We start from the raw sequence: 18507 nt of genomic DNA, 5'->3' as shown, positions 1-18507 counted from the left end.
CCGGCGAAGAACTTCCGCGAGGTGAGTCGGCACCTCGTTGGATAGGGCCACCACAGCCAAGGCACGCTGTGACCCAGTGTAGAGTTGCTCCACCAGGGTGTACACGGCTTTCAGCTTGGTTACCACACTCTGGTTGAGGTTGGCGCTTCTGGGACCTGTTTAATAGAATATGATAAGCCGCCAACAAGGGTGAGTTATGGGATGTACATATTCTAAGCTTGATGAAAGCCGGTGAGATGACTTACCGAAGATTGCGGCAACCATCTGGGACACTTGGCGCTTTAAGCCGGAGAGTTCGGCGGACTTTTCAGAGAGAGCCTTCTCCGCTTGTTCTGCCCGGTTCACCAGCGCGACCTTTTCTTCAGCCCAAGCCTTCCGTTCAGCGTCAAACTCCGTCTTCAGCTTTTCTTGCGCAGCAATGCTGGAAACAAATTTGGCAGTTGCTTTCCGGGTCTCCATTTCTTGCATCTTCAGCCGGTTCTTCAGATCGGAGATGTCAGCTTCAAACTTTTTACAAGCAGCCTGCTTAATTTCTGGGTTATAAGATGAACAGTTACTAGGTAATCTTAAAAGTCCCAAGCACTTTCCAAGCAAAGACACTTGGCACTTGGGGGCTAATGCATGTCGAACGTTCTTATCTACAAATTTCCGGTTCATGGAAGAAAGCCGTAACTTAAGTCTACAACATATTTAATCATAAGTCGTCGACTTGGGGGCTAGCATGGTAAAAGTAGCTATGCAGTAAGTAAGAAGACAGAAGAGTAATACCTCAGACTTCTGCTGAATTTGGTTCACCATGCGGATCTCTGCATCCCGGCTCTTGTGCACTTGACTGACGAAGCCGGAGACGATCTCTCCGATGTTCAGGTTGGCGTAGTCAGTAAGGTCCAGATTAACCCGGCGGGGCTGTAGCAACTCCCCCTTGGCGGAGCACTTGGCCAGCGTAGTAGGTCTCCCCGGCTCAACAAATTCCGTCCAGGTGATTACCATGTCCGGATCATCTGCTGGTTGAGCCGAGCTGGAGGCCTCCGGGTTAGCAGAAGCTTCTGCAGTTGCCTTGACGGTTGGAGCGGTGGCTTCGGGAGCGGAGGCAGCTGGCGGTTCTTGGCCTGCTACCTCCGGCTCAGGCAAATCCGGCTCTTCCACCGGCTTGGTCTTCTTCGCCCTCTTGGTGAGCTTGGCCTGGGCACTGAAAAGACAGAAAGGTTGAGCACAATAGTGTGAGTAAAGACAAAGTACAACATGAGATGATTATCATTACCCGGGCACGGTCTTGAAAGCCGGCAGGCTTGACTGCATAGAGTCGCCAGAAGAGGGGAAGTTTCCTGATAATTTGAGTCAGAAGAGTTGAGCGGTTGACGTATAACACCTGCCAAAGGATGAAAAGGGTACAATTCTGAGATCACCTCGGTCCGGCGTTTCCTCGATGCGTCAGGTAACCCGGAGGAGAGGTCAGTGTTTTTGTCGGTCCGGGTGTGCCGCCAGCTCTCATGAACCTGACGCTTCAAAATAAATTGAGGGTCTTGATAAGCTAAAGGATGTGAAAAGCTTACTTTCCGGGTTACCCTTCGGATTTTCAGCCTTGGCAAGGGCTCCGAGTCGGAGGAATGTGACATTACCTCTTCAACCACCGGGTTACTTGCGCCGGTGTCATCCTGTTGATGAATAGTATTGATAAGGTGGACAGAAATAAATAGCAGGTATAGCAAGAGCTTACAGATTCAAGGGTTACCTCTGACTCGGAGCTGTCGCTCAATTGCATCAGCTCTGAAGCAGTAGGCCTACTTCCCTTCTTACGGGGAGCGGCTTTCTTGGCGGCTTTCTTCGCTTTTCTGGCCTTCTTTGCCGCCTCATGGTCATATTTGACCTTCCAAAATTTGTCATCAGCCTAAAAAATACAATGATGATTTCTTAAAGGTTTCAGATGAAAGTTATATACAGAAGAAGATGAGATGTTTAGATCGGCGGCTTACCGCTGGGGCTGGGTTGGTCTTGCAGAAGGGGGCTAACCCGGTCCTCCCGCAGTCTGCCAGGCTCTCGTTCAAGAGAGCCTTGGTCATATCCTCTGCAACATCTTCAGGAAGATCGTTGCGGCTGTGTCTCTGGGGGTCATCCTTTCGGCCCGTGTACTCGCACATTAAACCGGGGCAGCGGCTCAATGGGATCACCCGCCAGGAGATCCAGACCCGGACCAGATCGATTCCGTTGAGACCGTTGCCCAGGTGAGCCTTGATCTTGTTAATGGTGGGGAGCAGAGGTTGGCGTTCCGCCTGAGTTAACTTGTCAGATAGCGGGTGAGTTGGCTCCAGACGTGAAGGGCGAAAGCCGGGCAGCGGGCTCTCGTCAGCCGGTGACGTGTCTTGGCAATAAAACCACGTCAGATTCCAGTCCTTTGGGTGACTCGGTGGCTCGGCATAAGGGAAAAGACAGTCTCTCCGTCTCTGAATGGAGATGCCGCCTAGCTCCAAACTTGGCCCGTTGGCGCACTCGTTCTGGCGGTTCAAGTAGAAGAGCTCTCTGAAGAGCAGCAGACTGGGCTCTTCTCCAAGATAAACCTCGCAGAACACTTGGAAATTGCATATGTTGGACACCGAGTTGGGTCCTATATCTTGTGGCCGCAGGTCAAAGAAGTTCAGCACGTCTCTAAAAAACTTTGAGCCGGGCGGTGCGAAGCCCCGGCTCATGTGATCCGCAAAAATGACCACCTCCCCGTCCCTTGGCTGTGGTCTCTCCTCTGATGGGTCGGGGGCACGGTAGGACATGACATCCTTCTTGGGCAGGTAGCCTGACTTGACAAAATCTGCTAACGTCTCGTTGGTGACATTGGACCTCATCCAATTGCAAGTGATGGAGGCTTTAGGAGCTTTGGGAGGCATGGTAAAAGTCGGCAGCCTATGATAAAAGGAAACGTCCGGTTTAATTATAAGCCGGAGGAAATTTACAGTTCAGTGTTAAAGTGGCGGCTTATGAAGGGGACTAATGACATATATCTAAGTGCGCCGGGTTATTTAAGCCGCCCGGGGCATTGAGAATAATTCGATTGTCTACGGCCTTATCATAGATGAGCCGGAAAATTCTATGGCGCATGGTCTCCTTTGAGTCGGAAGGTTCTATGGCGCGTGGTTTCTTTAAGCCGGAAATGTAAACCGCCATGACTCAATGAGTGCAGTTTTTTACTAAGTGTGGTGAAAACAGGTTTCACACATTGCGGTAAATATTTTGGATCAAAATGGTCGGGCAAAAGGAAAATTTCTAGACCTAAAAAACAGACGCAGGGGAGTTCTTGAGCTCGAATGAGGCCTTTATGCAGTAAAAAGAGGTCTACTTGCATTTGAAATGAGTGCTAAACAGCTTCCGCGGCAGGGCTATATAAGTCTAAGATCAAGAAGGGCAGTAAAAATGAAAACTACTGAAGAACTCGTGGGCGACGGCGAAGAACGCGGATGAACACGGACGAACCCTACTGCAGATCTGTTCTACGGGGTAGCGAGGACTTACCGGTGCTGAAGAGATGCGGAGGTTGCCGCCGTTTGTCTAGACCGAGTCAGGGTGATGCAGCGGCCAAGGTTGACGAAGACTGGGGGCGCGGTGGCGGCGGCGGAGTTCGAGCTCGAGCGGAGGAACACTGGCATGAGGAGGAAGAAGAGTGGCTGAAGGCCCGTCGGGCCGGGCTATTTATAAGGGTGAGCTCATAAGTGGGCGCGAGAAACGAGGAGACCGCGGCGTGGTTATCTCCCCATGAAACGCCTCGATTTTCGGGATGGCAGTAAAGATAAGATCCGTTGCGGATCTGGTGGAGTAAAAAACGGGCTTAATGGAAGATGACGTCACGGCGGATTACCCGGAGTCCAGAGAATGACGTCACGCCGGGTTATGGCCTTCACACAAATGGTAAGCCGGAGATTTTTTCTGTCGAAAGAATTGAAGATTGACATGAGACGGCTCAAATCAATCTGGGGCCTAATGTTGAGGATATAGACCTTAGAGTCACCCGCCAGGAGGGGCCGGGTTACTCATATGGTCACTGCCAGAAGCCCGGCGCCAAGCTTGAAGACGGTGGGCCAAAGATGGGCTTAAGACCCGGATATGGCTTAAGGCCCATAGTTACAATCATTATCATGGTAGAACTTGTAGTGTAAGGCAAGAATAGTTGAGAGTCCGAGCCGAACACTCTTATGAGCCGGCCGGGACTCTGAGAGCTGCTGGGCGTCAGCCTCCCTATATAAAGGGACGACCCGGCAGCGGTTTTGAGGACAAGAACAATCTCATCGAGAGCCAGGCATAGCAGTTTAGCTCCCTGGTTATCGTAACCCTAATCAATACCACCTCAAACTGGACGTAGGCTTTTACCTTCACCGTAAGGGGCCGAACCAATATAAACCCTCGTGTTCCTTGTCCCGCTAAACCCCTTCAAGCTTCCTAGCTGCGATGGCTCCACGACTAAGTCGTAGCACGGGGACATCTGCCGTGACAATTCCACGACAGTATGCTTTGTGTAAGTTGCATGTCATATATTATTGCTCTAACGTTTGGTCAAAGTTAGCCTCGAAAAACGCATTAGGACCTATATAGATGGAAGGAGGGAGTAGAAATTCACCCGAGGACACAAATGTGATTTTTCAACCAACTTTGGTGCACGGGAGCATGTGCTTGTAGTTCAAATTTGTATTATGCACATTAAATGACCAAAAACTCAATTAATGTGTAAATAAGGCCAAACGAAGCCGGAATAATTCCAAAATTTAACAGGGCACTCATGTAGTTCTATGTTGCCTTTGTAAATAAACTCAAGGGGGACAACGTATATCGTTTCGCACTCAAAGGTGGCACGTTCCCTCTCAGAACCACGAGCCTTCTTGAGAGAAGCTTCGGTTTGCAAGAAGCTTATACCAAAATCTATTCCTATTCGGCCAAATTTTTTTTACCACAACATGGTAGTACCATGACATGACATCCATGCCAAGTTTCATGATTTTCATACGTGTTTTGGATTTACAAGAATTTTAAAACCAAGTTTCTCAAAGTTCTCGGCCGAGCCACGATGCCTAGATGTTTTAATTTTATTCTCATTTCTTGCATGGGACCTAGAAATTCACCCGAGGACACAAATGTGATTTTTCAACCAACTTTGGTGCACGAGAGCATGTGCTTGTAGTTCAAATTTGACTTATGCACATTAAATGACCAGAAACTCAATTAATGTATAAAAAATGACAAACGAACCCGGAATAATTCCAAAATTTAACAGGGCACTAATGTAGTTCTATGTTGCCTTTGTTAAGAAACTCAAGGGGGGGCAGCGTATATCGTTTCACACTCAAAGGTGGCACGTTCCCTCTTAGAACCACGAGCTTCTAAATCGGCCCAATTTTTTACCACAACATGTTAGTGCCATGACATGACACCATGCCAAGTTTCATGATTTCCAGGCGAGTTTTGGATTTACATGAATTTAAAATCAAAGTTTCTCGATGTTCTCGGCCGAGTCATGACGCCCAGATGTTTGAATTTCATTCTCATTTCTTCCATGGGACCTAGAAATTCAACCAAGGACACACATGTGATTTTTCAACCCACTTTGGTGCACCGGAGCATGTGCATGCAATTCATATTTAGATTATGCACATTAAAAGTCCAGAAACTCAATTAATGTATAAAAAGGCCAAATGAACCCGAAATAATTCCAACATTTAACAGGGCACTCATATAGTTCTATGTTGCCTCTGTAAATAAAATCAGGGGGGAGGCAGCGTATATCGTTTCGCACACAAAGGTGACACGTTCCCTCTCGGAAGCACGAGGCTTGTTGAGAGAATCTCCGGTTTTGCAAGAGGCTTATACCAAAACTTGTCCCAATTCAGCCAAAAATTATACGTATGAAAACAGGGTTTAGATTATCCCAAACATCTCGCTACCTAGACCAATAATGTACTATGATTTGAATTCAACATAAAATGGATACAAATATTTGAATTGGAGAGCGTATGGTACATGTAGTTCATAGTGAAATATGATTACTGCTATATGTATTTTTTTGTTATCAAGACAATATTTAAATTATTGTATAACTTGACAACAATCGTATTCAAATAAGGAAAATTGATTCAAATTTAGTCCATATGGTAGACGACAATATATATGTTCACATGGTGGAGTAAAATGTTCATATATGATGGAAGATCAAAATGTACGACTACATCAATTATAAACCGCAAGGTCACCTAACGATATGTTCGAATTCAACATAACGTGGATTCAAAAATTGAAATTCGAGATCATGGCATATGTAATCATATAAAAAGGGACATTACTCTTTCTTTGGTGGGAATTGATTTGTTTTTTGTTGTTGTTGAGGGAAGTGCGAATCGATTTGGTACTGTGAAGGGTAATCTTGTTCTCCCGATTTTTTTACATTTTTCTTGTAGTTTTTTCAATGGCATCTATAGCAATATAGTAAAAGGGGACATGACTCTCTTGTGTCTTGTATGAATTGTTTTTTTACATGTTAAGTTTGTTCTGCCGAACAAGGAATCCGCACCTTGTTATCCCAAAATTTTCAAGCTCGAGTATCTTTTGTCTCACCTGCTTTGAAACTCCCGCTTCTTCAACCCGCGCTGTGCCTTGTTATCCCGAAATTTGGACGCGCACGAGAACTCCCTCCTCATCTGAAATCGCTCCCGCAGCCCAGACACGCGAAATCCCCCTTCTACCCCTCAGCCGGAAATGAAGCTCCACGTCACGGTGTCAAAACCGGTGGGTGTACGCTGGTAACTTACCCTACATTTCGGACAAGCGCGTCCCTAAGCTTGGCTCCCCCTCCCCCTTCGCCCCCCCATTCGTACACCGAGGCCGCCAAAACCCGCGAAACCCCACGCTCCTCCGTCGGCCTCCCGACCGCCGCCCAGCCGGAGACTCTTCCCCGACTACGTCGTCCACCGCAACAGCTCGCCGTCCCTCATCCACTGCACCGGATGAGGATCCGTTGTCGATCTCGTTGTCCCGCCGGATCAGCCGCCCCGTCCTCCACCTCTAAGGAGTTGCCCCGACGTTCGCCTCGTCTATCGCGCCACCTCAATCCCCACAGCGCCGTCTTGACCTGCCCCACCGGAACCGCAGCACCCTCACCAATTCCTCCGATGAAGCCGAGGCCAACTCGGCGCCACCAAGGAGGTTCTGCACTCACTGCTGCATTTTATCTTTTATTCGAGCTCACGGGGCTGCCGGTGCTCGATACCGAGCAGACATGGCGTGTCTCCATCGAGGGCGCCGTCATCGGCCACATCATCCATGGCGTCTCTCCCCCATGTCGTTGCTTCCTCGGCGGCGACTTCCACAACGGCACTAGCTGCAGCTGCTCCGGCTCTCACTCGCGCTGCGGCTCTGTTCTTGCTGTCGGTCACGCTGCTGCACTGCTCCTGCTTTCGTTCGTGCTGCTGCTCTTGCTCTTGCTCTCGCTTGCGCTGCTGCTGCTGCTGCACGACCTCCGGCAGCTACAGGAGTTGCTACTTTAGCACTCGCTCGCGGTGCTACTGCACGACTTGCTCTCTGCTAGTGCGTTCCCTGCTCGAGCGTCCATTGATTTTGATCACTGCTTCTCTGCTACTAGTGTTCGAACGCCCTAAACATCTATTGCAATGCTCTGTTACTAGTTCAATCAGTTTCAACAGTAAAATTCAGTTTCGACTGTGAAGTTCATTTTCTTCAGTTAAGTTCAGAGTGAACAGTACTTACAGCATCTGTCGGAGCGGCCGTGGCGCGGCTGATGCATTTTACATCTACTCCCTCCGTTCCAAAATATTTGTCTTTCTAACATTTCAAATGAACTACAACCTACGGATGCATGTAGACACATTTTAGAGTGCAGATTCACTCACTTTGCTTCGTATGTAGTCACTTGTTGAAATATCTAGAAAGACAAATATTTAGGAACGAAGGGAGTAGCACTTTTTGGTGATGTATTTTACATCATCTATTGCAGATGATATTAGGGTCCCACTTCAGATTAACGTTGTCTGTCTTGTCATGCTTCAGCCTCGTCGCCGTACACCTTAGCGAAGCTGCTCCAACGACGGAACCGTCCATCACAGCCGAGCAGTACCCTCGGCGCCGTTTCCAGAGGCCTCGGATCTTCTTCCCCGCCTCCGACAGTCACACCAGCATCATCACCATCCTCCACGTCCAACCCAATGATGCTGAGGTCCACGAGGCTATGCCAAAGAGGTTGTACACTCGTCGCATCACTTTGTTTCTCCATTCCTCTATTCTTCCAATTTATGTGAGCCAAACACCCAGGTTGACTGAAATCCTATGTTTCCAAATGCTCTGTATTGCACGTGCATTCCTATCCTATTCCCGTGTTTTTCCTGTCCCTGCGTTTATAGAATCCTCCAATTCTAAGGAGCCCTTACAGATTTACTTCATTTTCAGATAGGCGTCAAAGAAAACTCTGTGTGTTATGTCCTGCTCCTGCCGTGCCGTCATCCACCCCACCTGAGGTGCACCATCGACAGAAGCGTTCACTGCAGCAGAGATCCCCCCTGCAGACTTCCTTTCGCCCCCTCAGATCATCTTCCCCGTTGCCGGCAGCCACGCCAACTGCATTACCATCATCGACTGAGCAGATGAACCTGAGGACTACACAGTTCCGGAAGAGAGGTCGCAGTCTTTCGTGTTTGCTTACGTTATACATCGGTTATTATTACCTGCTACTTTATCGTTCAATCTTGAGTTTTGAATTTCCCATGGGTCTCATATCGAGCCAGCAACGAATAGTATCTGTCTACTATCTGGTTCATCTGGGGTCTTCTATGTGGTTCATGTTGGGTGGGCAACAAACAATAGATGATCCATTGTCTATCTTTTTAAACTGAAGCTATAATCTACCTGCTATCATTAGTTTTGGATCCATCCACTCATTTGCTACCATCAGTCTTGATTTTTGCATGCACCCCTTAGGCCTTACAAAATCTAACTTTTTTTATTACGCATGTCAGATATTGTACACAATCGTACTGAACATGTAGAGAAAAAGAGAAGACCGTTGCGTGCGAATATAATGTCATGCAGAAGCCGCTCCATGGTGGGCGAAGTGCCCCCCTCCTGCATTTCCAGATTGTATTCCAGAGGAAGATAACTGTTCAGATGGAGATTCAGAAGGAGCCAACCACGCCTGTTTACCACCTGAGGTGTTTGCTCTAACCTGGCATGCTGATGTTGGTCATATCATGCATATGGCGCCTTGCATTGCTTCCATTATACATCTTATATGTGATCAGCTTAGTTTGGATTTGCTTTGTGTGAATGCCACCTGTTTGGTTTCTATATCATACTCCCACCATTCCTAAATATTTGTCTTTTTAGAGATTTAAACAAGTGACTACATATGGAACAAAATGAGTGAATCTACACTCTAAAATATGTCTATATACATCTGTATGTGGTAGTCCATTTGAAATCTCTAAAAAGACAAATATTTAGGAACGGAGGGAGTATATGGGAATTATGCAATGCCATCTTCTTTAGCGAGGCATCATATACGTGAATCATGCAATGCCATCCTGTTTAGCCAGTCATCGTATATGTGAATTGTATTGTGCCATTATTTTTTTCCATAATGTATTCCATTTGTCAACAATGTTTATACATTCATCTACTCTTCCTGTGCATCAGCCATTTGAGTCGGTCATGGGAAAATCTGGAGTGAAAACAAGGTCTTCTGAGCAGTCAGTGCTACCTGTCGATGCAGATTTCTTGCTGGTTACAGATAGCTCCTCAGAGGAGGATTCAGAGAGAGATGACCAGTCGTATTCCCCCCGAGGTGCATGCTCTAACTTGGCTGGGTTATATTGCTCATATCATGCATATGGTGTCTTGCATTGCCATGCCATCTGCTTAGATTAGACATGCTTTTTGTGAATGCCTCCTGTTTGCTTTCTATATCAGATATGTGAATTATGCAATGCCATGTTTTTCAGCCAGTTATCATATATGTGAATTATGCACCACCATGGAGCCAGGCATCATATATGTGAATTATCTCATGCCATCCTTTTTTTCATTATATATTCCATTTGTCGATAATCTGTGTATATTGAACTACTCTTCATGTGTATCAGCCATTTGAGCCGGTTATGGAAAAATCTGGAGTGAAAACAAGGTCTTCAGAGCAGGCAATGGTACCTGTTGAAGCATATATCTCGATGGTTACAGGGAGCTCCTCAGAGGAGGATTCAGAGACAGATGACCAGTCCTATATCCCACCTGAGGTGTATGCTCTAAGTTGCAATGTTTATATTTCTCATATGATGCATATGGTGTCTTGCATTGCTTAGTTTAGACATCATATGCACAATATTGAATTCTATCTGCTTAGTTTAGAGATCATACATGCGAGTGCCAGCTGCTTAGTATATGAATCAATTATGTCAATTATATCATGCCATCCTGTATACTTAGACAACATGTATGTGAATTATTTCATCCCAACCTATTTTAGAAAGACATCATATAGTTTTGTCATGTCATCCTGTTTAGGTACTCATCATATGTTGAATTATGCCATTATATCCTGTTAAGTTATCCATCATATATCTGAAACTGTGTCATGCTATCCTGTTTAGTTAGGCATCATATATGTGAAATTGTGTCATGCTGTCCTGTTTGGTTAGACAACATATATGTGAATTACCACATCTGTCTATCATACAATGTCTGTACATTCAATTTCTTTTCTTGTTTATCAGCCATTTGAATTGGAGGGGGTGATGGCAGTATCTAAGGGAGCAAAAACCCGTTCTTCACAAAAGACAGTGCTACCCGCGATGCAGATAGAACCATGGTTGTACGGGCCCACAGACTAGCCCCACCACACATAATCGAGACTCTTCCAGATTGCACACTTACACCGTTGGGCAGAGAACCAGCTACAACCCATCTAACCGCAACCCCAGCGGATAGTAACCCACTTATAGTTGACAAAGCACCATGTCCACCACAGAGTACCCCCACACGAGCAGTTTGTAAAGCTACTGCAGTGCCCAAAGCACGAAGACCACCACAGCTAACCCAAACTCCACGTTTAAAGCAGAAGAGCAACTGTTCTCAGGTCAGATTCCGTAGCTATGGTCCATACTCCTTTGCTATTGCATCACTGTATTTACTCATACCAACTACTTTCGAATTTGAAGGATCCAATTGAAACTCCAATGGCGCAACAGGTATGTTTTAAACCTATTTCTTTAACTGGATTGCTGTTCTAACTTCTTGCTCTATGTTGATTTCAGTTTAAGTTGTATAAACAGTTATGTTCTCATGTGATGCACATTACAAGTGCTGCCAATGTTGTGTAGTTTCTCACACTTATATTCTGTCTATGCTGTTGTGTCTTAAAAATATATGAGTGGAACTGTGTTTCTATCTTGATTAGGGAACATAAACTAGAATGATATGGACAATACAGTGACCATAGTACATAGGTATATGTTTGTTTCATGCTGTTATCCTGTCCACCTTACTACTGAACCGGTTTACCAAAATGAGTTTCGTATACTACAAGCTAAACCTGTGATGTGTCTGCTTGTTTCTCTTGTAGTATGCAAACATAATATTGGAGAAGAGCACCCCACTATGCAATGGTAGAGAAAGTAATGCAGATAAGGTTCAAGATAGTGAGACAACCCTGTTGGTCTCCCAGAAAGGTGATAAAAACGATCTTGTAGACAGTGAGAAAACCCCACAGTCCTGCGTTGATGTAGTGTTCGAGTTACTGGCCAGTACCGCTGGCACAAGCTCTTCGAACTCACTGCCTGAATCACTTCGGCTTCTTCAGTCTTAGCTACAAGCTGAAAGGCATCAGTCAGCTGTGCTGCGGCAAGAAGCCGAAGGACTGAGGAAGTCCCTGCAGAATTCAGATGCGTACTTTCTTGTGCAACATCAAGCGCTTGAGGATTTAAGCGCCAAACATGAGAAAGTTAATAAGCTTGCTAAGCATCTTGCCAGCATTATGGGTACCCAGGATATTGTTTCTTGAACTCTTCTAAAGTGGTTTCAGTTCTGGACTTGTTTTGCTACGGCGTTTATATGCTGCTTTGTTCCCTATATTTGAACTGGTGGCGAACTTTGATGCCTAGTGGATGTAATATGTGTAATAGCCGTGATAGCCTAGCATAAGTTGCTTGCTTATTTATTTCCTTGTTGTCTTGTTTATTTGTTTGCTTGTAGTCAGTGCAGTTCTTTTTCCGTGGGTTGCTAGTGGCTGCAATAACCTATTTTTTAAAACTAGGCCACAATAACCATGGGCTAATATTTACTGTAGTGACACTGGGCCTCCTACAGGCCGTAGAAACAGTGGGCCTTCTATGGGCCGTAGAAACAGTAGGCCTTCTACGGGCCGTAGAAACAATGGGCCTTCTATGGGCCGTAGAAACAATGGGCCTTCTACGGGCCGTATCATCAATGGGCCTTATACGGGTCGTATGATCGATTGGCCAAACATGGGCCAATAACAGGCCGCATTATGGCCGTAAACGGGCTAGAGTTGGAATCGTCCGTTCATGGGCCGACCATAACGGGCCATCGTTAATAGGCCGTATTTGATGACGCTATGAAAATGGCCCAACGCATTAACGGACCACAAACGGGCCGACTGTAACCACGGGCTGAATTTGGCCCACAAGCAGAAAATGACAGTAACGGGCCGTATGTAAACGAATGCTGGAAATGTGCCCAAGAATAAATGGGCTCTGAGAAGGCCGAAAGATAACATGGGCTGGAAACGGCCCAACGGAATAACGGGTCGTTAATGGGTATAAAGTGATACACTGTTCATTACGGGCCAGTTTCACCACGGGCCGTTAATGGGTGTATACACTGTTCATTACGGGCCAGTTTCACCACGGGCCGTTAATGGGTGTATACACTGTTCATTACGGGCCAGTTTCACCACGGGCCGTTAATGGGTGTATACACTGTTCATTACGGGCCAGTTTCACCACGGGCCGTTAATAGGCCAAGAGTTACATAGGGCCTCATATGGGCCGAAAGACATCATGGGCCATACATGGGCTAGAAGTGAAAACGGGCTGGAATCTATTGGATGGCCCAGATGACGCTACTGGGCCCAATTCGGATAGGGCGTAACGGGCCTTGGGTTAGCGGGCTGTAAATGGGCTATATGCGAACAGGCCATTAACAGGCTTTCCATGGGCCGGCCTGCCACCTTTTGACCAAGTCAAACGGGCCGGCCTTTTCACAAGAATGGGCCTCTGTTGGGCCGTGCCACGTGTCGACGTATCATAGGCGCCTTCTGTCCAATGAGTGGATGACATCTATCCCAACGATGAGCCGACACGTGTGTCCTCCAGCCAATGATGATTTTACACGTGGAAAATCCCCATTGGTCGGGGCTGTTAACGGGTTATCGGATCCAAAACCCGATCCGATAGCTTAACGGCGTTCCGTTACGGTGGATGCCACGTGTCAGTCACCCTTGATGAAAGCACTTCTGTGACGCGCGATTTATTGTCATGGAAGTGCACACTTCCGTGATGATAATTTTGGTAATGTCATGGAACACTTCTACGACAGCACAGGTATGACTATCTTGATTCTGTCATAAAATCGTCATGGATGTACATGCATGACAAAAAACACGACCTACTGTGACAAACACGTATCATCATGGAAGTGTATTTTTTTGTAGTGTCTTCTTCTCTTTGTGCAGTTATAGCTTGCTGAAATACTCCTCATAATAACTGAACTTGGCTTTTTTCCTTTGTTGGGTCTGGTGCAGATACTATACCTTGATGCGCTTGTTCATGATATCCCAGTAAGCAACTGCGCGATATGAGCGAATGCATGGGATAGTATTCTAATTGCCAAGGTGATCAAGGACACGATCTCTCCTGGTGTGTTTGGCAAATTACAAGTGAGTTCTCTTTGTTTTTTCCAACAGTGTCTTCTTTTTATGTTCTATTTCATGTCTGCTCACTTTCTGGAAATTTGCACAAAAACTGTGATCAGTTTGGCACAACAATTCATGTAGTTGCAGAGCTTGTAGCTTTAACTTTGGCATCTGCACACATGTTCATTTTTAACTGGCACATCATCTGTCTTAAGTTGCACAGTTTTACTTATCTTGTTGCACAGATGTGTAACATCAGTTGGCAGGAACTTTTTTAGGTGACCTGTGGGTTGCACAGCTTTCTTTGGTTTGTTCACTTGCAGATATGTAGAATTCAATTTGTCTACCCAGTATTTTGTTTGTAGTTGCGCAGGTTATAATGTTTTGGTTTTCGTTCAACACACAAATCTGTTTTCGATAACCTTGTTCTTCTCTTTTTCTCTTTTTTACATCAGCTTAAAGAGGAGTATAGGGGCATGGAGCAGACACCACTGTTTGGTGGCATTTTGCAAGCTGAAGCATTCGTGGCATCCAAGTTACCAATAACCTACAATCCGCAGGTTAGTATTTGCATACAGGAGTTCGGATCAGTTACCGATATTTTTCTTTTGGCTGGGATGTATGTTCAGTTGCATATATATGGTTTTTAGTTGCGAGAATACATGATTCAGTTGCCTGGGATGTATGTTTAGTTGCACAAATATGCTTTTTTACTTGCACATATTATTTGGACAGTCAATTTGTTCGTTTGGAACCAATAACATCAACTTGGCAGAATGCATGTTTAGTTTTGGATAAAATGCATGTTTAGTTGGCTAGAATCATGTTTTTAGTTGGCCAGAAAATGTGTCTTAGTCGGGCTTGTTGAACACATCATGGTCAGTTACAGACATTTTCTTTTTTTTAAACGGTGTCTAACTGGATCATGGTCAGTTGCGAGAATACATGATTCAGTTGGCTGGGATGTATGTTCAGTTCCACAAATATGCTTTTTTACTTGCACATATTATTCGGACAATCAATTTGATCGTTTGGAATCAATAACATCAACTTGGCAGTATGCATGTTTAGTTTTGGATACAATGCATGTTTAGTTGGCTAGAATCATGTTTTTAGTTGGCCAGAAAATGTGTCTTAGTCGGGCTTGTTGAACACATCATGGTCAGTTACAAACATTTTCTTTTTTCTTAAATGGTGTCTAACTGGATCATGGTCGGTTGCGAGAATACATGATTCAGTTGGCTGGGATTTATGTTCAGTTGCACAAATATGCTTTTTTACTTGCACATATTATTTGGACAGTCAATTTGTTCGTTTGGAACCAATAACATCAACTTGGCAGAATGCATGTTTAGTTTTGGATACAATGCATGTTTAGTTGGCTAGAATCATGCTTTTAGTTGGCCAGAAAATGTGTCTTAGTCGGGCTTATTGAACACATCATGGTCAGTTACAGACATTTTCTTTTTTTGAAACGGTGTCTAACTGGATCAGGACTGAATCTTTTTTTTGTGATGATGCAGAAAAAGGCAAAGATTGCCAAAGTGGTTAATGACCTGTGCAAGGCAGTAACTGAACAGGTTGGCACCTTCATTGAAGCAGTTGCCAAGATCGATGATGAGGAGCCGGATATTGATCCGTACGTACAACAACCATCAATGGGAACCGGGACGTCACGCCATGCTCCAAAAAGGAAGAGACAGGTTTCACCTATTCAAGAAGAAGAAGAGTTTGTTGAGGAGGAGTCAGAAGAAGATGAGGAAATGGAAGCAGCACTAGATGTTGACGATGACGAGGACACAGATGCAGATGAATCAGAGGAGGAGGACAAAGAGGAGGATGACAAAGAAGAAGATGTAGAGGAGGAGGAGGATGATGAGGAGGAGGAAGAAGAAGAGGAGAAAGAAGTTGAGGACAAAGAAGAGGAGGACAAAGGAGAGGAGGAGGACAAGGAAGAAGATAGTGACGCAGAGGAGGAGTAAGAAGAAGATGAGGCCAAAGAGGGGGACGGAGACAAAGGTGCAGCAGTTGATGGCAGTGAGGGGGAAGAAGACAAAGGTGCAGCAGTTGATGGCAGTGAGGGGGAAGAAGATGACGAGGAAGAAGACGAGGATGGTGATGGTGATGATCAAGGGGGATCCAATGGAGGCAGTGACAACTCCGATGATGATGATGACAACGCCCCTGGTTCTGGTGGTACAGGCGGCAACACATCCTGGAGGACTAGCAGCTCTGCCACCCCTGCCAGTAACAACAATTCATTGAGCAGCAGGAGAACACTACAGTTGTTGATTGACAAAACTTGCTGGAAAGACAAGGATTTGCCGAAGTCAAAGAAAAATGACGAAGCAGAGTCTCAGGGCAGCATTGATATGTTCAAGCTCTGCAACTTGAAGCCAGCTTTGCCAACCACCTTTCCTGTGCCAGATTTTAGCGACAAAGAGATGTGTTCGAAGATCAACTTTGCCATTGATCAGAGCCTGTTCTTATCAAGTGACGCTGAAAATAATCAAATTGACATGGAGGAAGAAGGAAAGGGTCTTGATTGGGTTCATTCAAAGAAAAAATACAAGGAATATTTGAAGCAGCTTCCAGATCTAAGCTCCAGCAAGAGCAAGGCAGCATCAGTTTCAAGCCCTCACGTGGTCCAGAAGCGCAAAGCAGTTTCAATGAAGAAGAATGTGCAGTTGTCTCAAACCAAGGAGAAGATGGTGAGTGCAGATGCTGAAATAAATGTGGTCAAGGAAGCTGTGGTTCAAACTGATATGCCAACTGTATTGAGCAGAGAGCCAACCACCATCACAGGAGTTCAACAGATCAAGGGGAAGACTCCTCTTTTAGCAGTCCCACCTAAACCACCTAAGCAGCAAAAGATTGTCAAGTTTGCAAAGGGCACAAAGGGGGAACATGGCACAAAAGGTGTGGGGTTCATAGACGAGACAGAACTGCATGCCACAGCCATTGATGCAGGGGTGCCAAGTTTTGCTAGGTTGCTGCCAACTCAGACTGCAAAGATGCCAACTGAAGATACCAGTGTGCCAACTGATGTGTCAGTTAGCAGCGTGGTCACAGCCAAAACCACCACTGCTGCTCAGGAAGGCACCACTGCAACTGGAAGCCCCAAGTTGCCAACACATATAGATACTTCAATGCCAAACACAAAAGGAGGTGATCAAACTGCCAAAGTGCCGTCCCCACGAGCTAGCACACAGTAGCCAAGCAAGCCTGCATCACCAAGAGCTGACTTTCAGCACTCATTAACACAAGAGGATGTCTTCAACATTGTAAGCAGGTGCAAGCCTCCAAGGCCGCCAACTACAACACTATTGCGAACCAAGTCAGTGAATGATGCACCTGTGTATGTGCCGCAAGGAGATGCCCTGGGCCTTCAACCCATACACAGATCAAACTCTTGCAGCTATCATGGTGACGGGTTCTGCGATGCACCATCTTTTGACCTCGGCATAGATGGTGATGCTCCAGCACCTGCTCCAGCAGCAGAAACAGCGGAAGTCGGTGTGTTTGTCATAGATGAGGGTGAGTTGGACCCAACAGCTGTGAATGAAGGATGCGCTACTGCTGATGTTGGCAAGGCAATAGATCAAGAGCTAGATGTTGGATCACCAGACAATTGCCACACCCCGATATGCGCAGAACCAGAAGTTGGCACGAGCAGTTCTTTAGGACCACCTGTTGCACGAAGATAGAGGAGGGTAATAAGGCCCGCAGCATCTCAAAGGTCTCCATTCATTTACTACAACAAGAAGAGGACGTTCAGCTCCAATGAGGCAGTCAACAAACTTTACGATGCCCTCATGTATTGGGTCAGGCATCACCCAGGAGCAAATGATGAGCTTACCAGGTAAACCAACTCCCCACAACCTACATACATATCTTTTTCAGTTTCACAGGACCAGCCACTTAGTTGCACAGAAAGCATAGCATGTTGCACAGAACAGGGCTTTTAGTTGCACACTGTTTTGTTTTAATTTCATACACATTTTTGTTGTTGCTGTGACCCTTCGAGCTAACTTGTCTTTTTATTTCTTTAAAAAAAATTAGCCCTGAGATAATCAGGTATAGTGCTTTCTACATTTATTTAAAGGAGTTAGTTGATTCGATGAAGCCGGTTCAATGGCTTTCAGGAATTGTTATTGAGACTGGAATCTTATACATCATGGATAACTTACTAGAAGGGTCAAAGAAGGTCGTTATGCCACTGACGTTTTTGTAAGTTTTTTCAAAAACTTTTTTCCCTCTTCTTTTTTCTAGCACTTTTGTTCACCAATTCAGGGATTCCTTTCATCTAGTAAGGAGTTTGAGGCATGCTTATAATCTCTGCAGATCAATTTGCAGCAAGGGATCCACAATGTGACTGAGGTAAACAAGAAGTTTCATTACAAGAACCGTCTCGACAAGCAAGACTTGGTGAGTACTGTGCCCACATGCATGATCCATCTCTTTAGTTGGCACCCATAGCATGATCAGTTGCACATGACACATATGTTAGTTGGCAAATACTTTCTGGCAACCTGTTTTAACTTCACCAAGTCTTTTTACTGTTTTAGTTACCTACAGCGTGTATCTGTGTCTTAAATCGTTCATGC

The sequence above is a fragment of the Aegilops tauschii genome, chromosome 4 (genome assembly GCF_002575655.3).
Source record: "Aegilops tauschii subsp. strangulata cultivar AL8/78 chromosome 4, Aet v6.0, whole genome shotgun sequence".
NCBI classification, from domain to species: Eukaryota; Viridiplantae; Streptophyta; class Magnoliopsida; order Poales; family Poaceae; genus Aegilops; species Aegilops tauschii.
The sequence above is the reverse complement of the archived record's forward strand: the minus strand, read 5'-3'. Positions refer to the sequence as shown.